Source organism: Rhagoletis zephyria, unplaced genomic scaffold (genome assembly GCF_001687245.7).
Source record: "Rhagoletis zephyria isolate East Lansing unplaced genomic scaffold, Rhagoletis_zephyria_1.1 Rzeph_scaffold_00995, whole genome shotgun sequence".
Taxonomy (NCBI): Eukaryota; Metazoa; Arthropoda; class Insecta; order Diptera; family Tephritidae; genus Rhagoletis; species Rhagoletis zephyria.
The window spans coordinates 19,323-43,911 of NW_016158079.1; the positions used below are offsets into that span (position 1 = coordinate 19,323).

Here is a 24,589-nt window from a genome sequence, read left to right on the forward strand (position 1 = left end):
AATCGATAAATATCTATAACAAAATCGATAAATAATAATAATAATAATACTAATAGATTAGCGCTTACACATATGTTAGTGTTTGGCCGAGCTTCTCCACCGATTTGTATATAAATAACAATAACAAAATCGATAAATATCTGTAACAAAATCGATAAAAAATGTCACTAACAAAAAAATAAAAAATATCGATTACAGAATCGATAACAAATCGAATAAAATGTCGATAAAAAATGTCGGTTATTATATCGATAAGTGCCGAAAATATCGATAGCAAAATTGATAACAATATCGATACAAATTTCGATAACCAAATCGATAAAAATTTCGATAACCAAAACCGATAAAAATATCGATTATTTTATCACTAAGTCTCGAGAATTCCGAAAATTTCTAAAATCCTAAAATAGTTCCCAGATTGAGTCTCTGTGTCTCTCTCTCTATATCCTTTCCTCTTTAAATACCTTTATTTTAATCTTTATTCCCCTATCTTCGTCTTTACTTTTATCGGTATGCTTATCCTCATCTTTGTTTTTACTTTTATGTTTATCATTTTCTTCATCTACATATACCCTTCACCGTTGCCCTTATATGTATATGAGTGAAGTGTTTTAATTTACCTTGATCTTCATTTTTGCCTTTATCTTTACGCATCTTTGTTTTTGTTTTTATTTTTACCTTTGCCTTTATCCTTTTCTTTAGCTATGTACGTACTCCCCTTTACTTTCGTTCTTGTATTGGTCCTTTTCTAAGAGTTATGCTTTAACATTTTTGTTAAATTAATACCATATGCATACACCCACTGAAGCACTTGTTTCAGCACCAACCATTTCCGTTGCACCATATCCGTGTGCGATTTCCGTTGCATTTGCCAATTTACTCCCAACCAACCAATCGCCGCTAAAGAAGTTCCACTTCAAAAAGAAGAAGTTTAGAAATTCTATTTCTTGATATTAACCCTATTTTCAATTTAATTGAGTAATTAATTTTATAGAAATGGTAGTGCTGGTCACAGTTCCCAATCCATTAAAAGCGTACTACTTCGGTAACAGCGGAAGAATGATAAAAAAACGAATTGGAACTGTGTGAACTTTTCTAAATGCTACTAATTTAATTGTAATGTAATACATCGGTTTTAGGTTTTTTTTTTTTTGCTTTTTATTTTGTTCTGTATTTGCTTACCCCTGAGTTGGTTATTTAATACAGCCAAGTTTTCTGTTCCACGTGAAAATGGTAGCTGCATAAACCAAATAAAACGGTGACAAATAACTAGAATTGTTTTTTTTTTTTGTTTTTTTTTTTTTATTTTAATATTAATATAAGCAGCGCAAGTCATAAAAAACGGACACTTTACATAACACTCAACATTGGTCAATGGATATTGACTAAGGTCTGGACTTTGAAAAAGGCAAAAGCAATTCACGATTGTAAACATATGTATGTATGTATGTAAACATATAAGTATGTATGCATTTCTGTATCAGCATAATTTCGGAGAACTTCGAAGAAAGTCAACATGCAAATGCACTTGTACTTGAAATAAGAACTTTAGTAAGCGATAAATAAAAATGCTGATGAAAGTAGTACGGAAAAGTAAAGCATAGCAAAAAGAAAGAACGATCGCGGCAAACCAGATGCTCAAGTGATAGTGGAGCTAGTGGAGTAAAAGCTGGCGTTGGCAGAGTGAAATTTTCATATGAAATGCAAAATTTTGCAAAGTCAACACAAATCACGAAGGGTAAATTTGATTATTATTTTTATTTATATACATACATACATAGAAATGTATGTTTTGCTTGACATTGGGGAAGCGCAAGTGACAACGTCGATCACATACGTACATACATACATATCAGCACAGTAGCTGGGGCTCAGTGGAAAGTGGTTCGTAAGAGCCTGAGCCAACCACTAGCCAGTGCGCCAGCGATAGCGCTCGCTTTGCGCACTTGCCGAATGTCAGCTGGCAAGAGCTTTGCACGAGTTTGGAGTAGCAGCAGTCAGCGTTATCGGAGTCGCTTGCGATATGGTGGCGGTGGCGGCGCCCGTGCGCGCTTCATGTCCGACGCTTCGCGGCAGCTACCGCCACCGTATATTCGAGCATGCGATCAGCATTGTGGCTATAGCGTTCGCTCCAATCGTGGTTTGGCAATATTTCAGCTTTTAGTTGCATCGCGCCCATTGCCAGTGAATTGAGGGTTGCTGTCGCTAACAGCGCCTACATACGAGTATACATATGACCGTATTAAATCTCAACTTTTACGTGCTGTCATTAATTTAGTAGTTCTTGTTTTGTGTGTTTTTTGTTTTTTTTTTTTTTTTTTTGTGCTGCTTGATGACAAATTGTAGTTGCATTACACAGGCGCAGAGTTCGTAGTACGTCTCCTTTATTGCTGTTATTGGTGGCGCGTACTGTGCACGCTTCATGCCAAACGTCGCGCATGCGCACATTGTTTTGTTTTTATGAAGCATAATTTACGATTTTTCGGTGCGGTTTTAAAGCGAACATTCGTATTACCTAGTGTTGTTGTTACTATTTTAGTTGTGGTCGCCGCCGCCGTCGCCGTCGTCTTCCGCGCCTGTTACAAATTTAAGTTTTGAATTACCAAGTCAGTCCGAGAATTTCTGCACAAAGCATAATTGCAGCTGTGTGATTGGCGTCGTTAAACACTGCACGGCACAGCAAGAGGAGCGAGGAGCTGCCTCCCCATCAAAGTTAGTATGCCGGATAGCGACAACAGTGCTCCGACTACAGCAGCACTTTGAGATGGATCCAAAGAGTAATAATTGTGCACATTAGTTTTACATTTCATTATTCGCTTCGAAATATTTATGGGGAAATGAAGAAAGGAGATTTGTTTGTTTTTAATTTGGATATTTTTAATGCGGTTTTACATACTAAGTACTTATGTACATACATACATATATGCACATATTTTTAAGTATGCATTTTTATATAATCGGAAGCTTGCAGCATTGTTGGCTCTACCCACACCATCCATGTATGTATGTATGTATATGTATGTCTGAAAATTGTTCGGTAGCTTGTAATTTGTTTGGTCTGGAGCATGGAAATGGCATTCATTGCTTGTTGTTGTTGTTGTTATTGACAGCAGCATAATCATTTTAGCTGCAAAATGCATTTTGCCATTACCACTCCATACTGTAGACTGCAGCTGGATGTAGGGATATCGTATAACGCAGCTATTGTTGCAGCTTCAGTGAATTTAATGACAGCCCAGCAACCCGAAACAGGAACATTCAAAAAGCACTAAAGCAATCCAAATACAAATGTAAGAAAAAAAAATTAAGTCAACAGCAAAATTTTTAAAGAGCAAGACAAATGGGGATGCGTCACAGTAGTTTGATTTTTATGCGCATTGCTTGAATGAAGGAATATGTTCATGCACATAACTGTATACATACATACCCTGCAGCGAAAAGCCAAATCAGTCAGTAAAAATACCAGTTCACAAACCAGTATCAGCTAAAGGATGGCTTACCAGTTCGACAATTTCGAACAATATATACGATCAGCAAACACTTGCAGCCTTCGATACAGCTGATCGCTTCCACAGTTGCCACAGGTTGTCCACTTTGCAATTTTTGCACAGTGTGGCGAAGCCGCTAAAATGTGATACAAATGTGTTCAACTTATTTAATGGACATAAAAATGTTTATAACGCGGGTTTTCGTGGTGCTGATTAAGAATCTGAACTTAAAATGGTAGTTTTTGACGAGCGTTGCCACATGCTTAAAAATTTAAAGCCACTTAATTAACAACTCCAATGAAATATTTGAACATTTGTGTCTATCAAGAGATGTTTAAGAAAACTTTATTTCGAAAAAAATTGAAGGGGAGGAGGGGGGGGGAAGGCGGCTGCCATCTGTTTAGAAGTTCTAAAGGCATATAATTAGCAAACTGATGAATTATTTTAATATTTGTGTCAAAGGAGAGGGTTTATAAAAATAAATTTCTAAAAGATTTTTGAAGACGATTGCCACCTGTTTAGAAATTCAAAATAAATTTAAATAACGAATATAGGCGTCGAGCAAGGGAAGTTTAGAAAAGTAAAGCTTTTTTCGAACATATTTTTATAAACGGTAAACGGTTGCTGAAGTCACTAAAAATTAAAAGTTTTTTATTTTATTTTACTTGAATTAAATTTTTTTTATATTTCAAAGTAAAAAATAAAAGGCAATTAATTGATTATCGTACTTTTGTATGTCGGCTGTGGCGTCGCGCTAGGACTATCGGTTCTGGCGCTGAGATCGCTGAGGTTCAAAACGGCTTGGTGTTGGTTAAGATTTTTTAAATTAAATCAATTTCAATATACATAAATTATAAATTTGAAAATTTTTTTTTTAATTTAGGAAAAATTTATGTAAATAAATTAGGGATTATTCGATTACTCGACCAAATTTCTCATGTAATCAAGTTTTTGATTATTCAAAACCAAAACTAATAGAGCTACTTAAAATATGATAACTTAAATAAATGAATTTTGCTCTTTAAAAGGGTTTTCTTTGAAAAATGCCTAACTTCTTGTTTACTATGTGTACATATAAACAAATCTCCAGAATTGGTTTTTGGTGTCGTTCCCTTCTCTTGGCAAAAAAAAAAACACTAATGCATTCTTCTTGCATTTATCTCAATCATTGGGTTTCCAGAAACGAATGCAGTGAAAAATAAATCAAATACTTGCACAATTTTAGCCTTAAAATTACTAATTTTTTCATTGTCACTCCAAAAAATTTTTATCGTTATTTGTTTTTTATCTGTTAAACTTTAGGAAGTTTTCAAATAGAATGTTCATATAAGTGGCAATGGACGTTCATGTCAAATACAACATATCTGTGAAGTTTCAAAAATTTACCATGAAATTAAAAAAAAAAATGGCAGCATTTTTTAATTTTTTTTTTATAATTTTTCAAATTTTATGATTTTTTTAATTTTAATAATTTTAGATATCTCAAAATGTTAAAATTAAACTGTGAAAATGTTCGCCTGGGCAAAACGAACGAATCTAGTGTAATAGAGCTAGTGTGTCACCAAATGAAAAAAAATTACATTAAGTAAAATGTGACTATGATTTGAGAAACTAAAATTCCATTTTTGAAATTGTTATAGGCAAACTCGAAATTCGTTCTAGTATTGTTATATACATATGTACATGAAGAAAGTAATATACATATGTATGTATATGTGTATAAGGAATACTGTGTAAAAATCTCCCACGCCAATATTTGATTACTTTTAAATAATATGACTTCTAAGTTAAGGCGTGCGAGTAAACGTGTTAGATAGACTGCATATGGTGCTACGGGGCGTAAACGAATAATTGAGTTATTTATCTAATGGTTAATTAAACTTTGGTGTAATCAATTAATCACATAGTCCTGAAATAAATACTTGCACTATTAAAATTGAATGATATTAAAAAATACTTTTATAAAAAAAGTTTGATTAGAATAAAAAAATTTAATTAAAAAAAATATATTAAAATATATCAAGTTTCCCCTGCTCGAGAATCCGAACTTCGGACGTCAAGGATGGCATGCTATTGCTTTGCTCAGTCGGCCATTGCGCGACTAGTGGAGCGCCGCACAGTGGTACAGCCCCATACATTTCTTGGAAAAAATTAGATTAGATTAGTCGGCGGACAAACTCAATATTCCGTGTGCAACATTTATGGACATCAATCGAGAAAAGAAAACGAAAAATTGGTATGGTTGATTTACTTTAAAGGATACCTCCCATACAAACCTAACCTCAAAAACGCCTTAAAAATGCCATAAAAAGCGGACCGTTAAACTTATGATTCCCAAATTTTGCCCATATGTTGGTAATAATATTATAACTAAACATTAAAAAAATAGGAGCAATCGGTTTATTTTAACACATACCTTCCATGAAAACTACCTGGCTAAACAGAATGTAGTACCACAGCCACAAGCCATTTCGCTCGCTACATCAGAAATAATACACCATAACGACAGCTACATATTAAGGGCAGTTTAGAGCATTTGGAACATTTTTATTTTTGACAGCTCCTGCTACATACCACAACCTCAAAAATGCTAATGGTGGTTGAACAAAAATCTCAATGAGTTTTAGTTGAATAACATTTTTCTGAATTCTGTTACTTTGATTATTTAAAAAAAATTGTAAATTTCATAAAAAGTTATAATCGATTTTTCTTATTCAAACATTTCTTTATAACTGGCACACTCACTCCTTTCAGGGGGATGAATTGGTAGACTATCCCGCCAACTGATATGGATGATACTGGTACTTCTACTGGTACTATTAGATTTCCCTTCAGGCACGGTCGCCACTTTAAGGAATTTATTAGTACCAAAATTTTAACAAAAATTACCATTTTTTATTAAAAACTTAATTTTTTTTTTCTCAAAAGCTCAAATTTTTGCACATTTATCTTGTTATAATGTTTCACGTAACAAAGAAATACCAATTTTTTTATGCAAGCTCTAAAATGTATTTTTTTTTTTGTTGTATAAGTACAGTAAGTGAAAGAAAATATATATAACAAGTAATTTTTAAGCAAAAAAAAATCGACTTCAATTCTCATATAGACAATTTTAAGAGTACCATTTATTTCTTCAGGATCCAATAATCGGATATATATAAGACCATCCTAACTCAAAGAATATGATTTTCCAGAAAAAGGATTTAAATTTTTTATTGATTACTAGGGTGATTGACTCAGTTTTTCCAAACCGGTTTCCATCGTTTTTTTTTTATATCTTCATTGGATCGTTACTAATAGTCCATGCCACATGGTAGGCTTAATCCGAGTTCCAACCCGAAATTCATTGGGATCGGATAGCATTTACCATATCCGCCCCTAGAGTAGTGGGCGTGGCAGCTTGCCAATTTTTACCAGCTTTCATACTTTTTCTTTGCTTACGTTTAATAAATTTTTCTGCAACTCTTATAGAGATCTGGGAGTGTAAAGCGTTCAGTTTATGGAAGACTGCACGCAAACGGACGCAGCTGAAATTTGTCTCGCTGTTAGTTTAAAGTGTACAAAGTATTTTTGTACCAATCACCCTCTACCACTGTGGTATCCTAAAGGACAATCTCCTCCTCCAGAACTCCCCAGAAAAACACTAAAAATGCATAATATCACAAAAATGTCCTTAACTCTATAAGGACTAGGAAAAATTATGAGGACATGATTTAGAGCCACCCTTGCATACTATTGAACTAAATATTGAAGATGAAGACAAATCCAATCAATCATTCAACTACTGTTCCGGAGCCGTTAAAAGGCGTATGCAAATTCATACGTAAAAAAATCTATTCATACAACACCGACTTGCTGTGCCCTTTGATAATTGCTGGAGTAGTTTTTATTTTCAGGAAAAAATCCTTAAAACCGGTTAGTAGAGACTTTTAGAATCAAGTCGATCACTTAGTTGGATATTTTCACGCATTTAGAAATTCGGAATTTCTGCCACTCTCAGACCACTGTGCTGCGTTAAGGTCGTTCGTCTTGCCAGTTGACCTCTCTACTTGTTTGACTTGTAATTTACACACATACATATGTACATAACTTCAAAAATTTTAAATCTAACTCAGAAGCTTAAGCTTAATGCTGAAGATAGCATATTCGAATGCAATAAGTTTAAACGCCCAAAAGTATGCGTCAAAAGCTTATTATATGTATGTACATAAGTACATAGGCGTTTGTGTATCTATGCATTTTGGAATTTGCAATAAAATGACGAGATTGACATTGAATTTTTACTGCAGACAATGACTTCTTTCACACCTTTCCAACAACAATCGTACGCAAATGCTTACATATGTATGTATGTATGTATGTATGTATGTATGAAATCGGAATTGAAGTTGCAACTCGGTTAGAATCAAACTAGAATTGAAATGACAGTAAAACGGATGTGTTGCCAGACATTGTATGGCACATGTCGCATGTGGCATGCCACAGACAGTGCTAGCATGAAAGAGAAAGCAAATACAGACATTGCACTGCCGGCTGACAATGAGGGGTGAAAGATGCACACACACAAACATACGCACACAAACACATCCGGCCAGTTGAATACACACACACGCAAATGCAATTCAAATAATAGAATAGAAAAGGCGTTGCCAAACGAGCGCACATTTACCCGCACAAACGTACATACAGACATACCTATTTACGCGTTCAAACACACAACATGACAGCGTCAGTGGCGGGCGTTGACGAGCTTACGTCGAGACACGACATGCTGTACAAATACAAATGCAGCAACAATGGAAACAACAACAACAACAACAACAACAACACTCATACAAATAACAACAAATGCGTATAAACGTGTAGACGAATACCAATACGAATGCGAAAGTGAAACGAAACAAAATATTCCAAAAAATTCCAGTTTGACTTTCCAGCTGGCAGTTGGCAGCTGCGCGGCTGTTATGCTCTTGTTTGTGTATGAATGTATGTATGTGTTTCTGTTAAAATGTGTGAGTGTGTGTTTGTGTTCGTAGGTGTATGTGTGAGTGTATTGCGGGTTGGACAGCCAATGAGCTGTTCGTTGCACAATGTTTGTGTTGGAGCTGGCGGTTGTGTTAATGGTGGCATGTTGTTGCTGTTTCGGTTGCTGTTTCGGTGTTATGCCGTCGCGACTTTGTTGTGTTGCAGTTGCGGCTGTTGTTTAATTGTCATTGTCTCTGCCGCTGCCCTGATTCTTGTAGGCATATGCACTAGAAGACTTACTTGGTGGCACTTGGCTTGAAAACCAGTTTTTTTCCATAAGTGGCTGGTGAATGAACCGATCGTCCGGCCAGCATAAGTATGTATGTATACATATATGTACATACATATGTATGTATTTACATATCAACTTACTCATTTCACTAGGCAATGACTGTGTACATATGTATGTACATACTTTACGTTTTGTGTTAATATTGTTTGTTGTTCCATAGCCAGAATGAAAATGAACGAGCAATGGGCGTCCTTCTCAAATGTATTCCACTTTGAGGCATTTCTATTCTAACTGGTTTTTTAAGCACTACTTCCGTACGAAAACGTATTGCTGCTCTTACATACATACATACAAATGTACACATAAATGAAGGAATGTAGCGCAATTGCCCGTCCATATGGGTTCTTAGAAAGAGGTCTGGGTATACAGGCTTGACCAAAACTTCTGTGGGCTTAAAAATTGAAAATGTCTGCAATTTTTATGTTTAATCATACGTATTAACAAACAAAGTCTCTGTGTTGATTATATAAAATAGCATAAATAATAATGTCCTTACCTCAAGAGATATGTATTACATATCGAACCCTAACCGCCAAAGAAGATGTAAGCGATATTTTTTCGAAATTTAAATTTTGACGCAGAAACACTCCTAGATTATCTAGATGCATTTCTGCATCAAACGGTTTTGAAAAAAATATCGCTTACTTCTTTTGGGCGGTTAGTGCCCGATATATGTATGTACATTCATCTAAAAAATGACTGGATAATCAACCGCTATAAGGGAAAGTTTAACTGCAATCACAACTGCCGGCCAATTTATTCGCCACTCTACTCTCGATATACGCGAGTAGTGGAATCACATTTCCCGATTATTAAGTACCGAAGTAGTCGGATTTCAGCGTGCCTGAGGGGACCACGATGGCGCGTAAAGAAGATGCAGAGAAAAAAGATGCCGCGTGGGAGCGTTATGAGGAACAAAAGATGGAAGTGGCACGTATTAGTCGCAATAAGAAGAGAGAGGCCGAATTGTATGAGTGCGAAGAGCTTGAGATGCTGGCCCGAAAATTTTATCAGAGAGTTTGAAGACTTACGGAAAGGTTTCAAGACCAGGGCGAACTCCTGTAAGCACAGTAATGGCGACTTAGTGAGCGATGTTCAGAGCGTACTTAAATTATAGAGGGAACCCTTTTCCACCCTACTGAATGGTAACAGCGCGGAAAGTAGTGAAGAAGATGAGCCTGAGCCCCCAGTCGATGATGACGGAGTTGATGTTCCACCACCTGGTTATGGCGAGGTATGAATATCAATAGGGCGCTTGAAAAACCTCAAAGGATTTGATAATGTGCACGCATCAACTGTTATGCAGAATGTTGTTAGATGAACGCATTCCCGACGTCTGGAATTTAAGTGTGCTCTTCCCAAACCACAAAAAAAGCGATCCCGGCATATGCGCCAACTACCGCGGGATCAGCCTTCTAAGAATTGGTTACAAGGTCTTATCGAGAGTATTGTGTGAAATACTGAAGCCCACCGTCAACGAACTGCATGGGCCTTATCAGTGTGGCGTTAGACCTGGCAAATCCACCTTAGACCAGGTATTTACAATACGCCAAATCTGGAAAAAGACATGCGAGAATAGGATCGACACACACCATCTATTTGTCGATTTCTAAGTAAGTCGCTTTCGACAGCACGAAGAAGTTGGTATCCCTGCGAAACTAATACGGCTGTTTAAAGTAGCGTAGAGCAATACCACCAATTCCGTCAAAATTGGGAACGACCGCTCCGAGCGGATTGATACCAAACGAGGTTTCAGACAAGGTGACTCTTTTTCATGTGATTTATTTAATCGGATGGTGGAGAAGATCATAAGAGCCGCAGAACTGTACCGCTCAGGCAAAATACTTTACAAGACTGTACAGTTTTCTAGAGAAAAATTCTGCGTAAAAACTCGTTGGCGATGGCGAATTCCGCAGACGATTTAACGATGAGCTGTATGAGCTCTACAATGCTATACAGTCTGTATTAGGTATAGACTCGTGCAGCGAATCAAAACCCCAGCGGATACACTGGCTAGGTCATGTCGTTCAAACGGACAGAAACGCTTCAGCAGCGCGGGTCGAACTGCTGGTAACAAAGGAAGAGGATGACCTCCTATGCGTAGGAACGACCAGACGTAGAAAGACTTGGCTTCACTTGGTATTTCCAATTGGTGTCAATTGGCAAAGTAGTGAAATGACTGGTATGTTTTATTGGACTCGGCCAAAATCGCTTAGGCGGTTACAAGCCCAAATAAAGAAGAAGAAGAATAGTTTGCGAAAACAAAAGAACTTTAAGCTTTATCAAATAAACTTTAATACATATATAGACATGTATGTATGTATATTAGACTGCATCACTCCCCATACAAAAAAAAAATAGGTACTATTTTTCCATTGGAATTATAAAATCTATTATATTCTAAGACGTCCACCAAAATATTTCGAAAAAATATTAAGATTTAAGTGAGCTGGACCGATTTGAAAATACCTCCAGAAATCGAGTTTTTTATGAATAAAAATAGTTTCTTAAAGATTTTTTTTTGAAAAAATCCCCTCAAATGATAAAGCGGTTTAAGCTTAAAATATTTGCATAAAAATATTAAAAAAAAATTAAAAACAAATTTTTAACGGAATCGTAATGATGAGATTTTTGATGCTGTTTTTTAACTTTTTTTAAAGATTGGTATAGGAAAAACTTGAATAACTGAACCTAAACTCTTCCGATTTAGACTTAAGAGGTATTTTCTCACCCTTTTCATTTATTTGCTAATAAACTTATTCAAAGGATGGAAGAGAAAGGTATGATGAACGAACGTCATTCAAAGTTGAATTAAGATGTGTTGGTATTCAAAAAAACAAGATGGGACACGAATGACGTTTTTTATTGTCCAGAAATAAAAACAGTGTGAAAATACCTTTCTACTGAGATGCCATAAGTCTAAATCAGAACATTTTTAGCTCAGTTATTCAAGTTTTTCGTAAACCAATCTTTGAAAAAAGTAAAAAACAGCATCAAAAATCTCATTCTTACGATTCCTTTGAAAAGATTTTTAAATATTTTTATGCCGATTTTTTAAGCTTAATCTAATTTGTGATCTGAGGGGACTTTTTTCAAAAAGTTCTTTAAGAAACTATTTTTATTCATAAAAAACTTCATTTTTGGAGGTATTTTCAAATCGGTCCAGCCCGCTTAAATCTTAATATTTTTCCGAAATATTTTGGTGGACGTCTTAAAATATAATAAATTTTGTAATCCCGGTGGAAAAACCGCAACTTTTTTTGGTGATGCAGTCTAATGTACATACATAAATACATATGTACGTGTGCAATACAATATTTTCGAATTTTTGAACTTGACCTTTTTTCTGGATGGTTATCTACTTATTAAAAATAGATAGTTAAAATATATGTATGTATGTAAATATGTACATATAACTTACATTCTTGTAAATTATTTGTTACACTTGTTATGTAGATTCATATATAGTAAGTAATATGTACAATATACATAAGTACATCTAGGTATATATATATGTATGTACAATGAAAACTCTGCAAATCATCAGACTTGTGAATTTTTCTTAATGTTTTTTTTTTATTATTTGTGTGTATGTAGGTATGTATGTATATTTCTTGAAATTGTTTTTGTTTTCTCTAACTCGATATTTGGCTACGCTGCAATGCCACATTGAGTCTCTGAATATCTATGAAACCTGATGTTTTGTAAAACGTGACTTTTATTGATTTTTTTCCAACATACTGCTATATACATACGAACATATTGTACAACAAGTGACGGCTACAACGATTATGGCTGGCTATGGCTTTACAGCCGGCTATTTTGGATGACGACTATGGCAACTGCGAAATATCGCAGCAGCGATAGCAGCAACAATGTATGTACGACATGTATTGATTACTAAATGCACACATAAACAATAATAAGAATGCGAATCATATGGGCGCTTGAATAACCTGAGTTTAAAAATAAAGTAGAACTCAAATACGTTTGAGATAAGTTAATGGTCAACAGAAAGTACGCACGTGTAGGTAGTAGCTATCTACACCTATACGGTAGAGGTCATATCATTTGCAACCAAATTCGAAATGATAATTAAATGATAAATTGATAATAATGAAAATGATAATTAATGTTATGAATTTTTAATTAAAATATATGTAGTTCATTCTCTAGAAAACCCTCATAAACCCAAGTTTAAAACTTTGTTGAAAACTAAAAAAATATCGAAACATTTTCGGCCAAATTTCAAACTTTTTTCTCAGAAGTGTGCAAATTTTAAGTGTTTAAAAATTAATTATTAATTAATTAAAAATTGTTTGCCGAAGATGTTACGGTTTTCTTCCATATATAAAAACAACTTGGCTTTATTCCTTATATACATACATATACAAAGTATGTAAATGAGATTTATTTTTTCAAATTTAATTGTGTACACTTCGCCCTACCTGAGTTAAATCCTTGTGTTTAGTTCTCAACTTGCTTTAGAGCTATGTATGTGAATAGATCCTCCTATTGGTTTGAATTTGGTGGCTCACTTTGTGAAATTAAATTGGCATTGGTTTTAATTTGGTGTTGTTTGCTATAAACCAACATTAATATTAATTTGGTAGATATGTATGTATGTAATATTTTTTCTCATTTTATTACATTTAATTTTCTCTCTGTTTGCCTTTTCTTCTTAACTCTTTTATTAAGAATTTATGCTTCAACGTGTAGCTGTTGTTCTTGAGTTCAAATGTAATAACAAAGTGAATTCATATAAACATCACGTAGAAATCATGAGTTAACGGTGGCCGCAAAAAAAAAAATATAATAACGAAACAACAACAACACTGAAAAAGCTTAAAATAATAAATGAATGGAATAAAAAAAAAACAGAAGATATATTGGTACATTACGAACATTTTACTTGCATATTAATGGAAAACAAATGGAAATGGAAATGTGGGTGGGCTCATCTACGAATGCAATAAAGATAAACGTGATGCTGAAGAAATAAATGAAAACGATTAAAACAAAAAAGTGAACGCAAAATTAAAGATAAAGACGAAAATGAGAAAACATAAGAATTAGGATATAAAGATAAATATCAAGAAAAAGATGAGGATGGAGATCGATATTGTTATCGATATAATTCTCGATATTGTCATTAATACAATAATCGATATTGTTATCGATATAATAATCGATACTGTTATCGATATAATAACCGATATTGTTATCAGTATAATAATCTATATTGTTATCGATTCAATTATCGATAAATTAAACGATTTTGCAATTGTTATATTTATCGACAGTGTTATCGATATAATAATCGGCACATGACATGTGATCACATTATATGGCATCACATCACATTAAATCACATGATATGATATGGATAACTGGACATCGCATGATACGATATCACATAATATGATATATGACATGATATCAAATGGCATGACACCACATTATATGGCGTCATATGGCATAACATCACATGACACAACATCACATGAAATGACTTCCCATCACATCACATCCTATCACATCACATCGCATCGCATTACCAGATATAACATCACATAACATCTTATCACGTCATCACACCTCACCTCATCTAGGTGCATAGGTAAATTTAAAAACACTTTACTTTTCTAAGGACAAAGGGTAGGATGAATTTGTATGTATATGAAAGATAAAAAAGACAAATATCAGGATAAAGGAAAGTATACAAATAAAGATAAAGGCAAACAGATTAATATAAATGTAATAATAACGAAAAGGATATCAATAGGGATAAAGATAGTAAAAAGACAAAGTATAACTTTAAGCTTATAACATTACATTAACTAGCACAATTTCTAGATATGTAACGTAAGTTTCACTTCTCTAGTCTGGGCCGGGCGCACTTAGTTTTTTCGAAAGGAATTGAAATAAATTTTGTTATAAAAAATTTAGTTATCGAAAATTATCAAGTTACAGAAATTTATCGAATCATCGATGGTTATCCACATTTGTCGAGTTATCGCAACATGGATACTTATTCATCTTGATCAGTATTCATAGAGTTGTCGAAATTTATAGAAACAGAAAATTTGTTGTCGATTCATAGCATTATCAATATATATGGAGTTAACGAGATTTATCGAGTATTTGAACTTATCGAACTATCGGTATTTATTAATTTACTGAAAATTGTCGATTTATCGAATCGAAGCTTTTGAAATTGTCAAAATATATCGAGTTATCGAAATTTCAAGGATATATAAGTTTATCGAGTTATCACTGCTTATCGAATTTTATCGTGCTACCAGAGAAATTGGTTGATAGCTTTCTAAAAATATGGAGCTATCAAAATTAACCGAGTAATCGAAATTTATAGATGTATCCAAAATTATCGAGTTATCCAAATTTATGAATTAGTCGAACTTTGTTGGGTTAAGGGATTTTAGTGTTTTTGATATTCATTGAATTGTCGTTATGTATCAAATTGTCGAGAAATTGGAATATACCGGGTATACTCCAAGTCTTGCCAAAGTCCTCCAAAGGCCTTCAAAGATATAAAAAATTGATTATAAGTTAAACGACGTGCTAAGTTAGGAAATCTCTCCAAGGATCTTAAAAACCAGAAGAACGGTCGAATTTCGACCGTAACTGGCACTCCTAGTTTTATTGAAAATACATCGTTTCCGAAAAGATGCTAGGTCCAACAAACCAAAGCTGATTAAAAGAAAGAACTAACTGCAAAAAACAACACAAAAATGAATTACTACGCAAAAAATAAATTTTTAATACTTAAGTATCAACTCAAGAATTATCAAATTTACGTTATTTTTGTTATTTGGGCTGAAAATATTCGATCTATTTAAGAAAAATTAAAGCATCCAATGTATTGTCAGCGAGACCATATTTTGTTGCAAAAGTAACCAGGTGAGAAAAATACGCCAACAAAGTAAAATGAAGAACAACTACCAGATTATAATGGCACGAGTATTTTTTAATGCCCAACGCTGTCATTAAAAACTTTGTCATTTAATACCTAGTGGATATTAAGTTTTATATTTTTGAAAATTACCGTTACTTTTTCGATTTCGAAATTGGTTATCGAGATATATGTACATAATCATTAGAGGGCGGTGCGGCGCCCATTTTTGAAAAAATTTAAATCGGACCTCTGTGGGGAGGTTCTTAGCCTAAGGCCAAGGAATCATTCAAATCGGTTCACAAACAAAGAGCAAACATAAAATTAGCAAATATACATGCCGTATAGATAAGCTCCTCCTTTTAAGAGAATACAGCAAATCTGTGTTCACGTCGAAATCTATCGCTTCGTACGAAGTTATGTTTTGCTTTAAATACGCAAACATTTTGTTATGAAAATTTTGCAAGTTTTTCTTCGCTCTTGTAAAAATGGCAAAACTGGAGTTATGCATGTATGTATTTCTGATATGATTAAAATCAGAACTAACGGGTTCTTAAGTACCCTATCTTCTAAGTAGGCCACCACCAATACACACTCTCGAACATTTTTTTTTTGAAATTTGTATGACCGGTTTCGGAACATAGCATATACGAACATAGTGAAAAGTGAATTTTAATAATCTAAAAATATATGTACATATATGTATATAACGACTTACGCATACCTATGCATAATTTTGCCACGACGCCATACCCACAAATATGTATTCCAATTCCCTTTTGCTTTAGGGCCTCTGCTCTGTTTATTTACAGGCTCCTGGAACTTTTTTTTTGTCTTTGGCAAATGAGCAAATACTGCTATGAATAGGTACATACATACGTACATACATATGTAAAAGCAAAAAGGTGAGTTGTATGAAAATTTAGGATTCGTAAGTCACAGCAATTAATTTAAAAAATGTATGTACATATCTGGAGGTAAGCATATATACATACATACATACATACATCGTACATGCATGTTTGAATTTCCCTCTGTCCATTTTAAAAGCCTTTTGCAACACTGTTAATGTAAATTACTATTTCATGTTGTTGTTGTCATTTGTATATTTTCCCTCCTTTCTTGTTTGCTGTTGTTGTTTTAAGGCTTGACTGCATTTTTGTCGTTGTTGCCGCTGCTACTAAACAAATTGTAGCTACATTGTTGAACAATTGGGTTTTTGTTGCTGATCGATTTTACGTGATATTTTCGAGATTTTTGGTATTTATGATGCATATTTGTCGATGCCGTTTGCACTTACACTCACCAACACAGACGCACACCCACTCAAACTGAAATACATAGCTTTGCCTAGTAGACCCTAGCCCAGTTGAGGGCATAGCTATTTGCTTTTGGATGTACACTGCGTATATGTATCTACGTATATTAGGGCGGATCAATTTACATGGGCGATTTTTTTTTGACTATGCGAGTATAGCACAGAAGGCTTCTACGTGCAATTCTAAGCGAATTTGCCGAAGAAACCATGGGTCTAAAAGCAATTTGCAGTTTGCCAAATTGCGAAAATAGGTTTCTTAGCATTTTGCTGTGGTGGTGTCTTAAAGAAGTGCTTACATTTTGTATAAAAACATACTTGAAGGGGTTTTTTTTGTATGCGGAATCCATTTCTGCACTTATCTTTTTCTTAAAACTTTCGCCGGAGGGCGCAACAGTGAAAATTTTCACATTTTCTTCGAAATCTGTTTTCAAAATTTGGCACACTCAAAATTGATTTTAGATCCAGGGTTTCTTCGGCAAATTTGCTTAGAATTACATGTAGAATCCTAATATTTTATACGCTCATAGTAAAAAAGAAAATTTACCCGCCCTAATGTACATATATATATGTACATATGTTGGATATGTGTGTGTACATTGTCTTTGTACATTAAGCATTAAAGTTTACTTTTGAATTGTTGACGAATTATTGTTAGTGGAAATTTCATACACAGTAGTCTGTATTTATTTGGCAAACGCAAATACTAAATATATGCATAATTATTTTGGAAAATACTCTTGAACTGCTAGCTAGTGTAGCTTGTATTAAGGCGCAAAAATACATAAAAGCCTAACATGTGCACGCATGTATGTCTACTTATGCTAGGCTTGTTTTCATACCATTGTAGGCAGACGGGCAAGGAGCTGGAAATACTTTCTTGTTTAAAGTTTAAATTTGGTCGGAAATTAGTTTGCCTTGCCTTGTAGTAAGTACTCGTGTACGTAAACTGCAGACATGTTCAATTTTTTTTAAAAGCACCATACCAGATTTTATTTGTAAAATGGACATTTTGTGGCCTTTTGTGTATGGACGCATATTGTTGCAAATATGGTGGCTTTAAAGTTCAATATTCACAGGTGTCGATCGTTATTTATCAGTTTTATGCCGTCGGACACTGGTAGATTTAGGCCTATTTCCAACACTGTATTATTTATTGAAATACAGCGTTGTGCTTAAGTCTTTTCACAGGGAATTTTTCGCAATCTATGCGATTTCTTTTATTTAAATTTTTTCGCAAATTTTTTATAAAAATATAGTTCATACTTAAATGTGACCAACTATACAATAGCTCAAAGAAGTACAGGTTAGTTTGGGTTAAGTTAAAGTGGTGGCCCCAGGCAAGGGACATACTTGGACATTTAAGAGATTGTCCTTTATGACACCACGAAAAAACTGAACGGAGACTCTTTATTTAGTCGGCGAAACGCCGCAAGCCGATTACCAAATTTCGAATCCGGCTAATTTCGATCCTTGAGAGCTCAGTGTTAGTTAGGAAGTGCGAGCCAAAATGCTTTCATCTAAGCCACGCGAAGGTTGGACATAATGACATGGAGATGATTTGACCTCACTTTCCTCTTGACAGCTGATACAAAAAGGATCAGTTGTAATTCCTAGTCTTCCCGCATGAATACCAATCGCGCAATAGCTTGTCGCAACATCCATCAATAGCCCTTGAGAGTTGACGGGTTTTTCGGCAGTTAACAATAGGGCACTCGTGTCTTGGGCTGCAAAAAGTATTTTAAAGTGCTCTATAAAAACATTTGCTGCAGCAGAACCACGTCCCTAGTTGCTCCTTATCTAGGGATAACGTTTAAAGCATGTGTTTCCAATGTCAGGCCATCAGCCACGCAGTTTGCGGTGATCTCAATGTGGCCCGGCACCTAAACTAGCCTTGTTAAGAAGAAGAACTAGCCCCTACAGCAGTACATGGCAACCGACGACTTTCCTACCCTTTTCTCTATTAGGCTTCCACGACAGCTTCCTATCCAGGATCGAGCCTAAGTACTTGACCCTGTCTGAGAGCCGCAGACGAACATCCCTACTCGAGGGATAGGGCCACAACGGGTATCTTGTACTTCCTGGTAAACAAAACCAGTTCCGTGTTGCTGAGATCGCTGGTGATCGTCCACCTAGTTACCTGGCTCGTTTATAACCGCAATTCAGAGCAGGGCAGAGAGAACAGCACGTTGCGGAGTGCCACTATTGACTCTGCGCTTGGTACAAACCCTCCCTCACTCCGCTGCGACAGTCCTGTCACGAAGTAAGCTGTAGATGAGCCTTATTAGGTTGGTTTCAATCTCCAGATTATGAATAGACTTGACTGTTGCCTCTGGAGTTGCATAATTTTTATGCGTGAAGGCTCCCTCTAACCACTTTAACAATGTGTGCAGGGCGGTATTCTTATAATGAGAATGTTGAGCTCTTGAAAGACAGTCACGAGTAATCGCGTTTCTTATATAAAGGTATATCAGTCTCTTGAGCGTTTTTAGCAAAAACGATGATAGACTGATAGGCCTAAAATCCCTAGGGGAAACATGAGAGCCTTTAAAGTCGGTGTGAATCTGCGGCTAACTTTTCCTACATACTTTCAGTAAGTATGTGCACTTTCTACTTTAAAGTAAAAGGCTAAAGTTGCACACATAAGTTATGTTTAAGGCAAAATAATTTTGAGTGGGCTCAACAAAAGATTTACCTTAAAGTGGGCCATGTTGAGAATCTATGCTTTAAGCGGGCTATGAATAAATAGAAAACTTGAACAACATTCTACTTCTAATCTGCTGTATTTTTTTTTTGTTCTAGAATCTGCCTAATTGCTTTTGTTATGTTTGCTTTAATTGTTATATCCAATATTTTCTTAAGCACTCAGATATCCTTTTTGTACACAATTAATTCGTAGCACAAAAACTTCACTTTAATACTATTTTAGTACGCTCATAAAAATAAAGATTCGCAAATCCAATTGCGTATTGCACATTAACATTGTAATTGGGTTAATAAGTATGTAGGTAGTAGCAATCCGGATAAAAATTAGCAAGGACACATACCAGTTTCAACCACAAAATTCACTTACCGCCTTGCAGCAGTTCTGATGGTTGGCTGGTGTTTACTTTAAGGGCTTTAATCTGTAAATTAAGCACAGTGACAGGGTGAGGGCGAATGTGGTGTGCAATTACTGATAAAAGCAAGGCAGCTATCAGCGCGAGCGGCGCTAAAGCAGCACCGATAAGAGATAGGATAAGGGTGGTGAATGGATTTGGTGGTGGCAATAAGAGTTGCATGAACTTTCGGTTTTATATATATGTATATATATATATTTTTTTGTGGTAAAATCACTAAGAAGTTTCTATAGGCGCTGAAGTGGCAGGATAAATTGTAGCAGCTAAAGAATAATTTAACAACATATGCTTACTTATTTAGAAGTTCGAACCTTCTCCGTGCTCACATACTCGTACTATGTTACGTACATACATATGTACGTATGTATTTACATTTACCTTATCTTCAGAGTCTCCTTACTTGCATACATATGGTCGCCTATCATACTGTGTTAGCGAAAAGACAGTGGGAACACCTTTAATCTTAGAAACCTCAGTGCCTCAAGGCTTACACCTCAGCCTATCTGCTGCTGCCATTGCGTGGGAATTTGACTTTTGCGCTGATCTGCGCAGTGTTTACAGGTACACACAATTGAGTGACGTGTTCACATTTTAATGCTTCCGCAAGTGTTACTAGTTAGTATTGAGGAAGGAAAAGGACATTCCCACAATAGCGCACAGCGCCGCTAGCATAGGCACATGTGTATAAATACATATGTACACATATTAAGTACACCAAGTAAATGCAGGTATGTATGTATGTATGTATGTTTGTGAACATGTCCTTCCACATTTCTAAATGTTGTGCCTATGAAAATTTCCTAAGAGTGACGAGCGCTTCTCGTCCACACGTCAATTTCGCACAATATGTGCGCCATTTTTGGAAAACCCCAATTTGATTGCCGTGCAAATGAGTGTAACTTTCCCGTGAGAAAATTTTCAAACCAAAATATTCAGCAAATTTTCTAGTTCTAGTTACTTGTTGCGGCTAAGTTTTGTATTTAGGTTCATGGATTTTTTTTTTTATTATTTTTGTAGGCAGTACTAGAAAATTGACAGGATACGTACATACATATGTATGTATGTCCTGCTTGCTATCTACATAACAGCTCATGCAGCGTTCGCTCGTTGCTGGTCCATTGTACACGCGGTCGATTTGCTGTTTGGTCATTTGTTAGCACTTAGGAACAATCTCTGTATATCTTCTGTTCAACTGATTGGCAAGTGCTTTATGCAGCTCTGAATGCTTCCAACAAAGCGTCTGACCTCAATCGGCAATCATTTGCAAGTGCTGACTTGTCTGCTGCCGTGGGAAAGTTAAAGCGGCGATTTTAGTAATATCTACAAACATTTGTGTACATACATATTTACTATAGATATGTATGTATGTATTTTGGTGAATGTACATATATGAATGTATACTTTTCTGTATTTACTATTCTAAACTCTCCAGGATGACAAGCGTTATTTGCCCAACAGACGTTCGTGGTTTGTTTTCTATTTTCTTGTGATCATCGCTCTATTAATTTCTGCTGTTTCACGGTCTCAGTTTCGCGCAACTCATAAACGCTCTAATTGGATTGAAAGTGTCATAAGATTCGATGTTTATTTGCACTACATATGCACATTAGGGTGGTCCTTAAATGTATTAAGTACATTATTACATCAGATTTCTTAAACGTCAACCCCCAAATCGATGCTAATATAGTCAAAGATATCACACGGAAATTTTGGTCCCGATCGGAGACGGTTTAGGCGTGTCGCACAGGGGTCAAAGTTCAGATTCCTCTATGGAGACTCAAAAAATTAAAATTAATATTTTTTTCATCTAATACCCAAAATCGATACTACTAACGTCGAAGATGTCACATATAAATTTTGGTCCCGATTTGAGTAGGGTAAGGCGTAAAAAAAATTGATTTATATTTTTTGAGTCTCCATAGGGGAATCTGAACTTTGACCCCTGTGCAACACGCCTTAACCGACTCCCCTCGGGACCAAAATTTATACGTGATATCTGCGCCTACAGTAGTATCGATTTTGGGTATTAAATGGAAACAAATTTATTTAAATATTTTATGTCTCCATAGAAGAATCTGAACTTTCACCCCTGTGCGACACGCCTTAACCGTCTCCAATCGGGACTAAAATTTATATGTGATATCTTTGACCGTTGTATTAGCGACTGAGGGGGTGTGACTTAAAATTTCATTTTTAAGGGCCACCCTAATAAAATAAAATAAAATAAAATAAAAAAATAAATGCAAATTTGCGCTGGCTAGTATCAGAAGCGAGTTTGCTTGTGTCTTAGGTATGGAGTAGCATGAGCACATCTTAGGGGGAATTGGCGGTTATTTGGGTCTGGCGTTCAATCCCCAGCAAATTAATATGAAAACTTTTTGGCCTCCATAGTTAAATCACTAAATGAGCTTAACATTGGCAATTCTGGCTAAGATAGGTGAACGTTTTTGGCTACACAATTGGAAAAACAGCAGACAAGATAGTTTGAAAGATTTTGTTTATTCTGGCATGAAGGTCTTACAAAAAAAGCTCCCTTGCCACCTTGCCAACTTTCATGGTGAAAAACAGAAAGCACTTGTACAAAATTTTGCTCGCGCTGCTTCAACAGTGCATTGACCGAGGAGCAATGCGCTGATGCAATATTCGGGATATCCGAGGTTCGTGTCTAGGGAAGCGGTGTTTTTTCTTCTTTTTAAATTTTTGATCGCCTTTTATATTAATTTTCATTTAATTTTTAGATTTTATTGCTTTATAAAGGAATATGTATATATACATATATAGTTTTTAACTTTCCATGTAGTTTTGGGAAATCTATTTCAATTATTTTAGTTTATTTTTTTTAATATTATTGTTTTAAAAAGGGGAATGTTTTTAAAAATTTTAATTAATTTTATGAAATTAATTGAATTCAATTTCCAATTAGAAGGTTCGTCGGAATTTTGTATTTTTTTTATGTATGTTACAACAAAACTTTGGACCAGCTTAACCGATTCCTATAAATTGTAAAGACAAGGTGGTACCTCAGAAGTGGGCCCTACTAATTTGTTTTAAATCCGATAATTGGATCATGAAGAAATTAACGAAACTCTTAACATTTTATATGAGAACTGAAGTCGGCTTTATTTTTTGCTCTAACTTGCTTTTAACTTTTCAATTTAATTGCTTTTACAAGAAAAATATATATTTGGTTTTAATTCTATTTAGTTTTCACAAACTTATTTTATATCTTTTTTATGTTTAAATTTTTCTGTTTTAAAAAGAAACATAATTTTTAATATTATTTAATTTTTAATAGCTTATTTCATAATTTTTTTTTACATAATTTTCTTTAAGTTTTTTTTTTTGTTTTTTTTTTGTGTATGTTACCGCATAACCGATTTTTGGCGTTTTTCAACCAAATTCTGAGATAGGGTGTTTTTCAATAAAATACTGAAATATGGCGTTCTCCAATAAAATTCTAAAGTAGGGCGTTTTTGAAAAGTTTTCTGAGATAGGCAGAACTTCCACTCAGGTGATGATATGTACATAAGAAAAATGCTGATTGAAATTAACAAAATAAAAATTTGTATTACATAGAAGCGTGGAAACCCTGATCGAAAATATTTTTTTTGGGACCAAATTTCTCACCAATACCTTTCATTTGATATCCATATGGCGATGGTTTACATAAATTGTGTAAAATTGAAAATAAGTGGCAACCATACACTAATATCCTAAGGGATAGCACTTGGTATATAGGGAACGCATTGTTTAAGAACCTTGTCTTGATACCCATGAATAGTAATAATAGTAATTGACCCAAATGTAAAATTTCGCTAAGTAAAACTCTCTATGATGAAAGATAGTCTTAAAAGTACGCAAATACGTTTAAAAGCCGACGTGGGAATACAAACAGCAAACTCACATTTCATGCGTCCAACACGCATCCTCTTGCGTCGTGAAAAGCGAAATCTATGCTTTCCAATTGAATACCAAACGTTAAATGAGTTGCATGAATACCCCCATTGCGCCGATGCCGCCAGCACCGCCAGTACCGCCGGTAAGTCTGGTATGTCAACAGCTAATGATGATGAAGTAAGCGCCGACAAAGCAACCGCTGCGGAAAAGTCGCGATGAACGATGAGTGCCATTAAAAGATTGGCAATGCTGACGTTGTAGTCGCTGTTGTTGTCGCTGTTGTTGGTTGCTGGTAGTTGTTGGTAGCTGGTAGTTGGTTGTGGTGGCGGTGATGTCGTAGATGCAGCGCACATGTTAGCACATTCGAGTGGCGGATTAGTGTGCGACGGCTCTTTAGGATTAAAACCATTGAGGAAATCTGTTGCTCCTGATACCCGTACAATATGCTTCTTCCGGTAAACTGGCGTTGGTATTTATTGTTGTGCTCTTGCTGCTACTGATATTGTAGCAAAACTACGCCGCTTAAAGGATTTCATGGGG

General features: G+C 35.1%; 1 long non-coding RNA gene across 1 annotated transcript; it reads right to left on the bottom strand.

The window, feature by feature from the left end:
• Positions 1 to 810: 810 nt before the first annotated feature.
• On the bottom strand, positions 811 to 19,804 carry LOC108362353 (uncharacterized). The gene is made up of 3 exons (XR_001847452.1): positions 19,794 to 19,804; positions 13,167 to 13,170; positions 811 to 900 (listed from the first exon to the last, which is right to left on the bottom strand). It is a non-coding gene; the product is annotated as an uncharacterized LOC108362353 (long non-coding RNA).
• Positions 19,805 to 24,589: the final 4,785 nt, after the last annotated feature.